Below are 12,821 nucleotides of genomic sequence, written 5' to 3' on the forward strand. Positions count from 1 at the left end.
TTTTCTTTTCCCCCCTGCATAGGCACAGTAACTATTAAGGTTATTATAGAGAGAATTCCCTTGGCCTAGGAGATACAGGGTTTCTCCACCCCTGAAGTATACTGTCATGGGATTAACTATAGACTCCTTGCATGATCATTTACTCTCCCCCTCGGTGCTTTTGGTGTGTATGGAAGACTTCTGCTTCGTCATGGATGGTAAATTCAGACCTCTGTATCTAGAGATCTTGGTGGCTGTATAGCTCAAGGAATGGAGCTTATGATGAAGTCTTTCTTTGTGGTTATAAGAGTTCTGCTTCTTCAGTGTCATTTTAATCCATCTTCTGTAGTTGGTGGTCTTGGTCATTATGTTGCTCCTAGGATGGAGCCTGGGACAGAGTCTTTCATTATGTTTCCGGAAGACTCTTTCACTTGCGGTTGTCTCAGTCAGACCTCTGGAATTGGAGATCTTGTTTGTTGAACAGATTGTAGACCAAAAGCTAGGTTAGAGATTTTTGTTGTTGTTCTTGGTCCCAGGATGCATACTATCTAGTCCTGGTTGTAACAACCAGTCATCTGTATATAGCAATCTTGGTTTTTGCACAGATCAAGGGGTGACATGTCTTCTGATTTTGTCTTATTGTTGGCTGGTGAGGAAGGATAACTTGCTCTTAGATCTAGTTGTTCCCATTTCCTCGTTGTCAGGTTATCAATTTTAAACTGGAGTATGTTGGTGTCAGAGCAGCATTATGAATGCCCTGAAGGGGATTTGGTTCCTGGAGCTGTTGTGGAGAACTCTGTCATTTCTATGTCTGAGATCCAGGAGTCAAGACTGGATGGTCAGTGCCTATTTCCCTGGAGTTTAGGCTGGTTCCACATGATATACGTTCAGGGTGGGAGATGTCCCTTACACAATTATTTTAACTTATTTAAATTTAGTTATTATTATTTACAGTGCTAATTAAACATTTAGGCATGTACCACATCGATAACTGGAGTGCCAGTCACTATATTTAAGTCCCTTCTCATTGCTCACGCTCAACTCCCTTAGCAAACTCATTTCTGTAGGATAACTCTTAGTTCCATTGTCATTGGCAATATATTAGTCTCTTACTATGTTTCTTTATGCTCTGCATCTGAAAGAGATAATTCAACATTTATCCTTTTCCATTTGATTAACTTCAATCTGCAGTTCTATCCACATAACAGCAAGTTACAATTTATCATCTTCCCTAACACCTGAACGATGTTTCATTATATATATGGGCCATAGTGTCTTTATCAATCCATCTGTTCTTGGGCTTCTGGGTTGTTTCCATAGCATAAGTACCATTAATAACATAACAATGAACATAGGAGTGCAAATTGTGGTTAAAGATTTGTGGGAATTAGTATGGGGACTCTTCAAACAATTTAAATTTGTGCGTCCATATTATCCAGTGATTCTACTTCTTAACCTTCAACCCAAGAACATCATTATTTTGTAACAAGGTTCATCAAATTGACAAATATGCAATTAAAATGCTCCTGAGAGGCCATCGAGTCTTTTACTAAGCTTCATGAACAAAATGAGATAATACCTAAGAGTATACGGGAAAATACCAAGAAAGGTAGTCATCAGACTCTCCGGAATTTTAAGTAAGAAAAAAAATAAAACTCATTGTTCAGGGCTTACTAACCCTACATTTTTTGAATAGTTATTAGCTTTGATGGTTGATCCTTCTATTGGAAACCTTTAAAACATGGACACATAAAAATTTTATGATCTTCCATTTGACTATTTTTAAAAGTTTACTGTGATGATTATTCAAACCATAATTTATTTAGATTTGATTACAATACTTGTTCTATGACTATTAGCCATTAATCTTACTATTTCATAATCATTATTGTTATAGCTTTCGCTTTCATTGCTATATAATTTAAGAAAAAATTAATATATGGCATATTGATATTCTATGTTCTGGGCAGTTTTCTTGAACTTCTTTCACACATTCTATTTCAAGTTATTTATTATAACACAAAAGGCATTATTTTTCACAAATTTGTAGCCTCGTCAGATTGTGAAATGTTTTTTATTTTTTCCCTCTTGTGTATAATTCTTATACATTCTTTAAATGAATTGCCAGAAGTTGCACTGTTACAAAGTTGTCCATAGTTGAGATTAATTCATACAATGTAAAACACACTTAACTAGTGCATATTTCCCACTGCCAATGTCTTCTTTCCCTCCCTCACTCCTCCCTCTCCTCTGCCTTTCTCTGTAGCAGGCATTTTCTTCTCTCTCTCTCTCCCTCTCTCTCTCTCTCTCTCTCTCTCTCTTTCTCTCTCTCACTCTCTCTTTCTCTCTCTCACTCTCTCTTGCTCTGTCTTCTTTTATTTTCTTGAAGGCATGGTACTTTGCAATATTTTTCTGAAGGAATATCATACATATCATTTATATCCTTTCAGCTCTTACTTTTTGTCTAGAGTGATCGTTTTCAACTATCATTAACATAAATTTTCCTTCTCTACCCTAACTTCACTCTCCTTCTCTATGCAGCAAGTGTCCTATATTTATTCCACTAATGAGTGCATTCATGACTGTGAACTTTTTAGTGTAACTACTGCTTTTCTTATTTAGTTACTAATGTACTAATTAAAGGTCTAACAAAAGTTCTGAAATTAATTTATTTTGTTGCTCAATGGATACTAGAATTGGGATTATGTTTGGAGTATGTTCAAATTCTGTTCATACAAAAACAAAAGCCAATAGCTAATAATTTATTGTTATAATTTCTTATTTATTTGAGAAATCCTAAACACCTCATGTTCTCCTTTTGGTGGTTTGGTTTTGGAGACCACAGCTGGCACTGTTCAGGCTTGAGGCAGTGCTCAGAGGTCACTCCAAGCATGCTCCTGGGATCATATACACCAGTAGAATCTAATAGGGCAGGGCTCAGGTACTTGCAACACAAATATCTTAATTCCATACTACCACCCTGATCCTTAAACTTCATATTTTTTTAATCACTGTCACACCATTCCTACTAAAATTTCTAAAGAATTTAGTATGTTGAATACTAGATTCAGGGTATCAGTAATTCAGTCACAAATAAGAAAAAAACAAGTTTACCAAAAAAAAAAAAAAAAGAATCACAGTTTCCCTAAATAATTTAGCAATTCTCTGAGTTATAAATAATGTCCACCTAAACATGTTTTACTTTATCATTATAGTTCTAAAATATCATGCCTGGTTGTCTTTATCTATTTTGTTTATATTCTAAACTGCACTCATTCATTCATTATCTCATAAACTTTGTATATGATGATGGAACGTGTTTGAGGATTCTCGGACTTATTGGAACATACACACAGTAAGGAGTTTTAGAGATAGTATAAGGTATTCAATGATTGGCTTTAAGCATATATCATTTTTCATGTATGATTTCTTTCTCTGTTCCTATTCATCCTATCCCCAAACATCTGTATTTTTCCCCATATGAATAGGGGAAAGAAAGAAACCCAATCGCCCCGTTAATTCTGTTAGTGGCAGTGCCAAGTTTTCTTGGCTCTGAAGGACTTGCCCTCCTGACTCAATGCACCATGTACCAAAGGTAATTAGGGCAACTTATTTAAAACTTACGATCTAATTAGTGGCTTTTAATGATGGTTAATTGCATGGAGAGCAACAAAGCAGTTACATTTCCAACCAAGCTTTTTCCCAGACTGAGATAGGAGCAGGTATTTATTCAAAGTCATAAAGGAAAGGGGACACCACAGTTAACATCTAATTACACGGAATTGTCCCTGGTAATTATGAGCAATGTGATTTTATTTATCTGACAATTATAGGGGCTTTGCAAAATCTTTGACCTGAGAGATTTAGAAGGGGACAGAAAAGAAATTAAATGTAATCAGTTCCCAGCCAGATTAAAAAATTAGCCAGGTGATTGGAAGTTGGAATGACCAAGTAAGAAGAGGAGAAATGCTCTTATATTTGCTACCTATGTAATATAAGGTTCACTGAAATGTTAAATATAAATAATATAAAATTATTATTTCATAGAAACATTCAAATACTAACTTTATTATTTGTAAGCTTGGCAGAAAATGAATACTAGCCATATTTTTCAAAAAATAATATTTTCCCTGAATATGTCTCCTAGAGTCATAATCTTATTTGTCCATCAGATGTTTTCATATAAGTAATTGTTATAGTTCCAGATTTGAAAGAAATAAGAATTCGGGGGGGGGGGGTCAAAGAAATAGGACAGCAGTAGGACATATGCCTTGCATGCAGCCAATCCAGGATGGACAGTGGTTCAAATTCTGGCATCCCATATGGTCCCCCGTGCAGTACAGGAGTGATTTCTCAGCTCGAAACTAGGAGTAACACCTGAGCACTGCTGGGTGTGACCAAAAAAAACAAATAGCAAAAGAAAAAAAAAAGGAAAAAAAGAAAGAAGAATTCAACATGCTTCAGGAGCATTTAAGTTGGGGTTGGAGAGATACACAGACAGTAGGAAGCTTGTCTTGCACATGTCCAAGTAGGTTCAATCTCTGGCACCCAAATGATTCCAAAAGTATTGCTAGGAGTGACTCTTGAATACAGAACCAGAAGTAAAGCCCAAATACCACTGGTTTTGTGCAAAATCAGAACAGAAATCCAAAATAAAGCCTTTAAGTTTAGTCATTAAAAAACCAGAAAATAATATCAGAGAATATTAAGTTTAAAGAAATATTCCAAGATAAAATGTTACTAAACAATATAATTTCCTATATTATTATGACTAATTATTATCATGATTGTTAACAAATTGTGGTAAGTCATTTAAAAAGCAATTCATTAATAACTGGTATGTGTTCAACATTCTATCTATCTGCCTCCATATGGAAAGTGCTGACTCTGTGGGGATAACATAGTATGCCTGCCTGATTGAGAAGAATGTTTTCAGTGATACCTATTTTCCTGTCCTTCATATATGGCTCCTGATCGGTACTATATCCTTTTCATAACACCTAATCCTTTTCTTCATTGAGTATACACACTGAGGAATCTACAGATTTGCATTTAAATGCAGGTCCACACTGAAAGAATGTACATTAATATATAAAATATTTATCTTCATAAAGACCATTGTCCCCAAAGATTTTATATTCAAAAATTGTGTTAAGATTTAGTTATTTTGTTATCCCTAATATTAGGTCAACATTTATGATGAGGTTTAATAGAGTTGGAGAGAATCTAACTGGCAAAACTAGTATTGGGATCCATCCTGGGTATATTCTTTATATTCTCAGCATCCGTTATGGTTTTGTTTCTTTAGTTTGGATATACAAATGAAGTAACTTCAATAAATATATTTAACTTATCTCTTTGATATTTTTCTACTTTATTTTCATATAACATAAAATTTGGGATTTTAGATAAATAGCTTAGTGCATAAAACACACATATGGAAGTTGGAGGGAGATTCTAAATGAAACATATTCTGTGTCCCCTACCCCTTATTTTGTCATATAGTATGAAATAAATTAGTTGCTGTTCCTATTTCTAATTCTATAAAACTAATAACTGGTAGGATGATACAAAGAGAAAGGGTTCCATAGTTATTTTAATAATTAATAATCCATGATTCTATAAAATTTTATTTTATTTCTGCATTCTTCTACCACTGACTAGGGAACACAAAAATAATTTGTGCCTGCAATTTCATCACCTAGAATAATATTCATATTAAAATTATTTTGAGAAAGTAACATAATGTAGAATATTTTGCAGAAGTCTAAGGAATGAATCTCCTAATTTTTGAAGTATTTGTATTTTCAATTTTTAACTTACAAATGAGTTAATAGAAGAATAAAATATACCACAGTACTGGGGAGCAAGTTCAAGGGCCAGACGTGTGTGCCTTGCATGTTTCGACTTTAGACCTAATTTTCAACCCCAGAACAACATAACTTCAGAAATACTGCTTAGTATGGTCCTTACGAGCTCATAAACACCTCATGCTTTGATTCTGGAGGTCCCCAGATTCCATAGGCCTGAGGAGCATTGATTCTCAAGGCCCTAGCATTGAATTTTTCCACACAGTTTGCCAAACACTTGAGAGTAACACTTAAGACTTTATGTGAATTTCTATGCTGTTGGTGTGACTATGGGAAAAAAGGAACTCTCATTCTCCTCTGGTGGGAATGCCATCCAGTCCAGCCTTTTTGTAAAACAATATGGATATTTCTTAAAAAAAAAAACTGGATATTCAACTCCCATATAATTCAGCAATACCATTCCTAGGAATATAGCTTAGCACCACTAAAACACAATACAATAATGCTCTCTGCACTCCTATGTTAACAGCAGCACTATAAAATAAACAACAGTGGTGGATCTATACAATTGAAATACTATGCAGCTGTTAGGAAAAAAGTATCATGAAATTTTCTTATGCATGAATGGACTTGGAGACTATTAGGGTGAATTAAATAAGTTAGAGGGGTAGAGGTAAACACAGAATAGTCTCATTCATCCGTGAGATTTAGGAAAAATAAAAGACAGTATGGTAATAGTACTCAGAGACAATAGAGATGAGGGCTGGAAGAACTAGACCATGATAACAAATTTATCATGTGGTAATGCAGTTTGAGAAATAAATACACTAAAAGCTACCAATAAGATAATAGAGAAAGAAATAAAATGCCTGTCTTGAAGACAGGAGGGGGAAGGGAAAGGTAGGAAATCTGGGGACAATGGTGGTGGGAAAGTTGCACTGGTGAAGGGGTGTGCATTTTATGGCTAAAAATGTTTGTAACATAATGTTTAAATAAATTATTTTTAAAAAAAGGACTTTATGAGAGTTTGTTGGAAGATGCTACACCAGAAAAATAATATAAAAATAAAAAGAATAAAGAAAAAATGTTTAGATCACTATGTAACCTATATAGTGCCTTTAAAATTTTGGATACATGGTGTCAAGAAGCTGCATTTCAAATTCAATTATAGCAAAGAGCCTTTAAAAAGCTCCATTAAAAAGGATATTTAAAGGGTCCAAAAAATTGAAAAGTTTTTGCTTAATAATTATGTTAGGGGTGCAAGAGATGGCGCAGTGGTAGTGCATTTGCCTTAAATGTGGCTGATCCCCTGGTATCCCATATGGTCCCCCAAGCCAGGAGCTATTTCTGAGTGTAGAGCCAGAAGTAACCCCCTGAGTTTCACTAGGTGTGGCACAAAACCCCCCAAAATATTATTTTAATTGATACTTTGTTGCATCATAAATTTCTATTACTTATTACGCCTAAATGTGAAATCATAAAAGGTAGAGAATTATTAGAAGAAAGGAAATAGTTTTTTTTTTTTTATTGGTCCATGTGCCTAGAATGGTGGATGTATGTTGTGGTAATAGTCATACATGTTAGATCTAGGTTCAACTTTGCCACATAACTTACCCCAATGAGCTTCAGTTAGTTGCTATCTAGCTACCTATTTAGATGACTGAATGAAACATCTAGGTCAACAATAATTATTCCTCTATCATCTTTCATTTATTTTCATTAGCAAAACTTTTTCTTACTAGAGTGATTCAAAATGCATGTGAAAGGAACTATTTGTTCTTTCTTCATCCGCACCTCCCTGTTTTCATTTTTCTACTGATCTAAATTATTGTTTAAAATCACAGATCATTTGTAGGTTGCCATATTTTTTAGACACTGTGATTTCAACCATGTAAAAATATACAAAGCTTCATGCCCTTACATTGTTTAAAATATTTTTAGTGAAATACAACTTCCGAGTTTGATGAATGCGAAATCTGTTTGAGAAGGCAATAGATGCTCTCGAGGAAAATCAGCAGGGAAATTGGAGCAGGAGCATTACAAGCATGTATAATCTAAATGAAACATGAGAACAAATCTCCCAAGGAAGTAGAAAAATCCCATGAAGACGCGACCACCCTCGTAATCTAAGGAAATAATTCTAATTAGAGAAGAGAGCAGGTGGAAACCTTCAGATGGGTCAAATCTGGTTGACTTGGGGGAAAGTCAATATACAGACTTATTGCCTGAACCAAACTGAGCACAGAAGAGTTAAAGCTGAAGATAGAGATGAATCTGACACCCAGGTTATGTGCCAGGGCATGCCTACGCTTTTCGGGGGGCTCAGTTCACCAGATGTATCCTCAGATTTTCCTGGTGGGGAGAACTAATTTAACCCCCATGAGGTTCCTCAAAAGGCCCGCTGCGGACGCCTTTTTCCCCTGCGTGGATGGTTGAGGAATTTCCAAAGAGACGCCTGGCATTACATATTCAGCCAGTATCTGACTCTCTCTCCTTTGTTTATATCAGGCAAAATATTGACCTCTATCAAATAATTTGGCCCAGAAATTCCAGCACCAAAGTTTATTTGAGAACCCCTTTTTCTGGATATAGTCAGCCCTAAAAGCAAAGACAATTTTTCTCTCCTTTTCAAATATACTCTTTGCACCTGCAGTTTCTGGTAATCAAGGGCGTAACCAGAATACAGATTTTGACTTTTGACCCTCCTTTAGAAATAGGGAAGCTCATTTTTGGGGATTTGGTACCTCCCTTCATTTAACCTTCAGCCTAGAAAGACCAAGTTTCTAGATTATTCCTACTTCCTCCTAATCCTGATTTTTGCATTTAAAAGAAGCTTGCAAGGGGTTGTGACCTTCTCTTTTGAAACTTAGAATTTTTTTTTTCACACCCATAGCTTAGGTATTGTTATTGTTATACTAGGCTTTGTGATTACAATTATTCTTCACCTGTGGCTAATTTTACCCCTATAAATTCCCCTGCTCAAAAAATTAAACTTGTCGCACTCCTGCCAGAAACGTGTTGACCCCACATTCTCCGTGTGATTTCATTTATTTCATATTTCATATTCAGCCACTTGTGCTCCCGCTTTCCTATCATGTAGTGCTATGACCCACAAGAATTGCTGAGACGCAAGACATATATAACATATGTAACAGCAGTTATGCACAATTTTTAATACAATATGCTATGTTAATTTTTTATCTTTAATAATTTTTATTGTAACCAAAGTGAATATCAAACCTTTCACAGTAATATTTAAGGTATATAGTGACAATGAGTCATGGCCATTCCACCATCAGCATTGTCCTCCCTCCACCCCTTTTCCCAGCATGTGTCCCATATCTCCCTCCTTTGCCCCCCAGAGTGCTAGTGCAACTGTTCCCCTCTGTGTCTAGCTTGTTGTAAATAGGGTATTGATTCTGTTGTTGTTGACTTTGGGTTTGGTGTTTAGGTCTGATCATTATGCACAGTTTTGTAGGTTGTTCATATCTCCTTGGGGAAGAAAGAAAAGTCCTTAGGGATTCTTTGGGAAGATAGTTGCTTGATCAAAATTTTACTTTGAAAGAATAATTTGAACTACAATGAAAATAAGAGACAGACTTTTGGATAAAGAGCAATGTACTACAATACATTGTCATAGTTTAAATAATAATGGAATAGAATTCCAATTAAACAGCATAGTGGTACATTTCAGTGGTAGTTTAGAGGGAATAGAAAATACTTCAAATATATTTGGAAGGTTTTATATTTACCTGGCATTAATGACAAAATAGAATATCCTTTAGAGTTATTCCACTAGACAAGTTGCTACAAACTACTAAGTACTCAAGATTTTAAATGAACAGAAAATTCTCCTTCTTTCAGAAAAAGTAGAGCTATGGATATTGACTATTATTTTTGAAGTGGGTCTGCTTTATTTTTTTCATTTATTCAACTTTTATACTTTTATATTTTCATAACTTGGCATGGCTTAGACACTTAAATAGAGCCATCTTCTCACCATTTCAGAACTGCAGAAATCTATTCTATATAATTGATATCCATATATAACTGCACATGACACTAAGCATGTTGATTCTCTCTAATTATCTAGATGTAGCATCACCATAATCAGTAGTGATTGATCTAAGTGATGTGATCTGAGAAGTTGCTTCACCTTTTAACACCTTGACTTCTCTCCTAATTAACTGCCCTCTAACAGCTGTTCTGTCAGATTAACCTCATGTCCAAAGAATATTTTTCCCAATGATCATATCCATGCAGAAAAAGCATGAGAACCAAATTGAACCAATTTTGCAACTGCAATTCTGGCGATCTCTAAACTCAGGATTTTAGATGCATGCCTACTCCACTATATCAGAGGCAGAACACTGCACATATTGGAAGAATTGAAACTTTATTGTCGTTATGAATTCTGCATTATTTGTTACAAACCAAAGGGATCTTAGGTACAAATACTCACTGAAATGTGAGGTCATGCTGGGTAAGAATTTCTGCTGTATTCAAATTTCAAGGACTATGTAAGGATAATCAGTGTTCAGTCTGGTGAAATAATTCGAAAATCTTTGAAGTTTAGAAGTCACGGATTACCATTTAATAGGAAAGTGTTTTCTGGAGACTCCACTAATAAGCTTTGTCTCAGGTGCAAACAGAATCTAAAATAGGATGAGAAATTGTATTGTCTATAAAAAGAGTTTTCAATGATAGTTTCATAGACCTATAAAGGTGTAAAAAAAGCTAAACACCAATGATCTAGGTAGGACATTTGCAGACAAGGAAATTAACTAAAAGGTAGGCATTATCTTGACAAACAAGACTAAAAAGGAGCATAATGATATCTGATTGTGGCCCAAATGACTTGCTTATCTTTCCACCAATACTGACCATCACTCTTTACAAACCAGTAATTGGCCCCAAATATCTCCAGGAGAAATGATCTTAAACAGTCTCATTAGAACATATGAATTTCTTAGAAAAGAAATTACATTTTGGGGTGGAGCTATGGCACAGTGGCAAGAGTGTTTATCTTGCATGTGGCCAACCCGGATCCAATCAAAGATATCCCATACAGTCCTCCAAGCACTGCCAAGCATAATTTCTGTGTGCAGAGCCAAGAGTAATACCTGAGTGTGATACCTTTAAAAAAAAATCACATTTTCATCTTAAATCTTAGCAAATGAATTCAAATACTTCAAATATCCTTTATTTGACTCAAAAACACATGAGAAATTTAAGTAGTTAAAGAACATTCTTATTCTCCCAAGATATTTCTCTGTTGGAACAAGCCTCTTGCTAAGTAAGCAGCTCTATTTTTAGATTAACTGTAAATATATTTTGACCTTATTTTTTTACCTAATTACTTCATGATATTTCCAGAATTTGCTGATTATCAAGTGTATTTCTCTTATTAGAAATCCAAGTTTAATTCAGGATATATATATATGTACATATATATCACATACACACATACTCATAAGCATATGCTCTAGTTACACTTTTAAATTTTAGTGTTAGCATTGCAATGGGGTTTCTTCAGGAACCACTTTTGTGTTTTGAGTCACAGGAGGGGAAGAGGTGGATATAAAGACAGCATGTCAAGAATGGATCATGGATAAAAATTATCAATCACACCCTAAAAATATTAGTGCTGAATTCCAAAGATGCCAAATGTTAAAATCTGAACAAGTTTAAAGATTTTCTGCTTTCAGTTATGAGGAAATAGCAGGATATTCCAACAATTCAGCACAGGTTGGACAAAATAAAATATGTAGACACACATATAGTTATTTTAATAGTTAGACAGGTTGATAACTAGGTGGGTAAATAGATAGATGAAAGAAAGAAAAAAAGAAAGAAAGAAAGAAAGAAAGAAAGAAAGAAAGAAAGAAAGAAAGAAAGAAAGAAAGAAAGAAAGAAAGAAAGAAAGAAAGAAAGAAAGAAAGAAAGAAAGAAAGAAAGAAAGAAGGAAAGAAGGAAAGAAGGAAAGAAGGAAGGAAGGAAGGAAGGAAGGAAGGAAGAAAGAAACAAACAAACATACAAAGAAACAAGAAAGAAAGAAAGAAAGAAAGAAACAAACAAACAAACAAACAAACAAGAAAGAAAGAAAGAAACAAACAAACAAACAAGAAAGAAAGAAAGAAAGAAACAAACAAACAAAGAAGAGACTTTGGATCCTGAGATGATTTGTCTAACTTGTCTTCTAACAAGATTCTAAAAACTTTAATAATATTCTAACAAATCTTCAACTATTTACTAACTCTTTCTAGAAGAGACACTGAGCTGAAGAAATAGAGATCAGATTTTTGGAAAGCCAAGAGTGCTAGGCTATTAAGGGGATACTTAGTAAATACGAAAACTATAAAAATAATAACCTGAAAATCAGTGAACGGTCTGGCTTCCAAAATCGCAAAGCACATTGCAATAATAGTCCTAGAGCAAAGATTCCAGTCCTGATGGGAAGGAGGCAGGCTTAAAAGAGCTGCACAGTTAACCAGTTGATCCTAACATAAATTAACTGATGAAACAAAAGGAAAACACAGAATTCAGCCACCAGCAATGTAAAAATATTTACAAGGGAGTTTGGCCAGCAATCAAAATAATTTGGCTAACAAAAGAAATAGAAAAAAATTGCTGCATAACCAAGAGAAAAAATGACCTAAAACTAAACTCATATAACAGCAGATGATGGGATTAAAAATAAGAAAGTAATGAAGTTACAAGTGTAATGAAGTTGCAAAAGTTTTATGTAGATACTCAAGGAATTAAAAGATTACTAATAGACATAATTAATCATTACTTGAGATAAAATGTCCATTAATTTTGCTTAACATCAGAAGATAAATCTGTAAATAAAAAACATAGTAAAAATAAAAAGTATCCAAATCAAAGGACCCAATGCAAAAAGGTCGCAATAAATGAATAAATAAATAAATACAGATTAAGTATCTCATAGGACAAATCACAGTTGTGAAAAAATTGATAAAGAGGACAGAAAGTTGCAGGTAAACAAAAATGACTGAGGGCATTGTTAAT

The sequence above is a fragment of the Suncus etruscus genome, chromosome 5 (genome assembly GCF_024139225.1).
Source record: "Suncus etruscus isolate mSunEtr1 chromosome 5, mSunEtr1.pri.cur, whole genome shotgun sequence".
In the NCBI taxonomy this organism is placed as follows: domain Eukaryota; kingdom Metazoa; phylum Chordata; class Mammalia; order Eulipotyphla; family Soricidae; genus Suncus; species Suncus etruscus.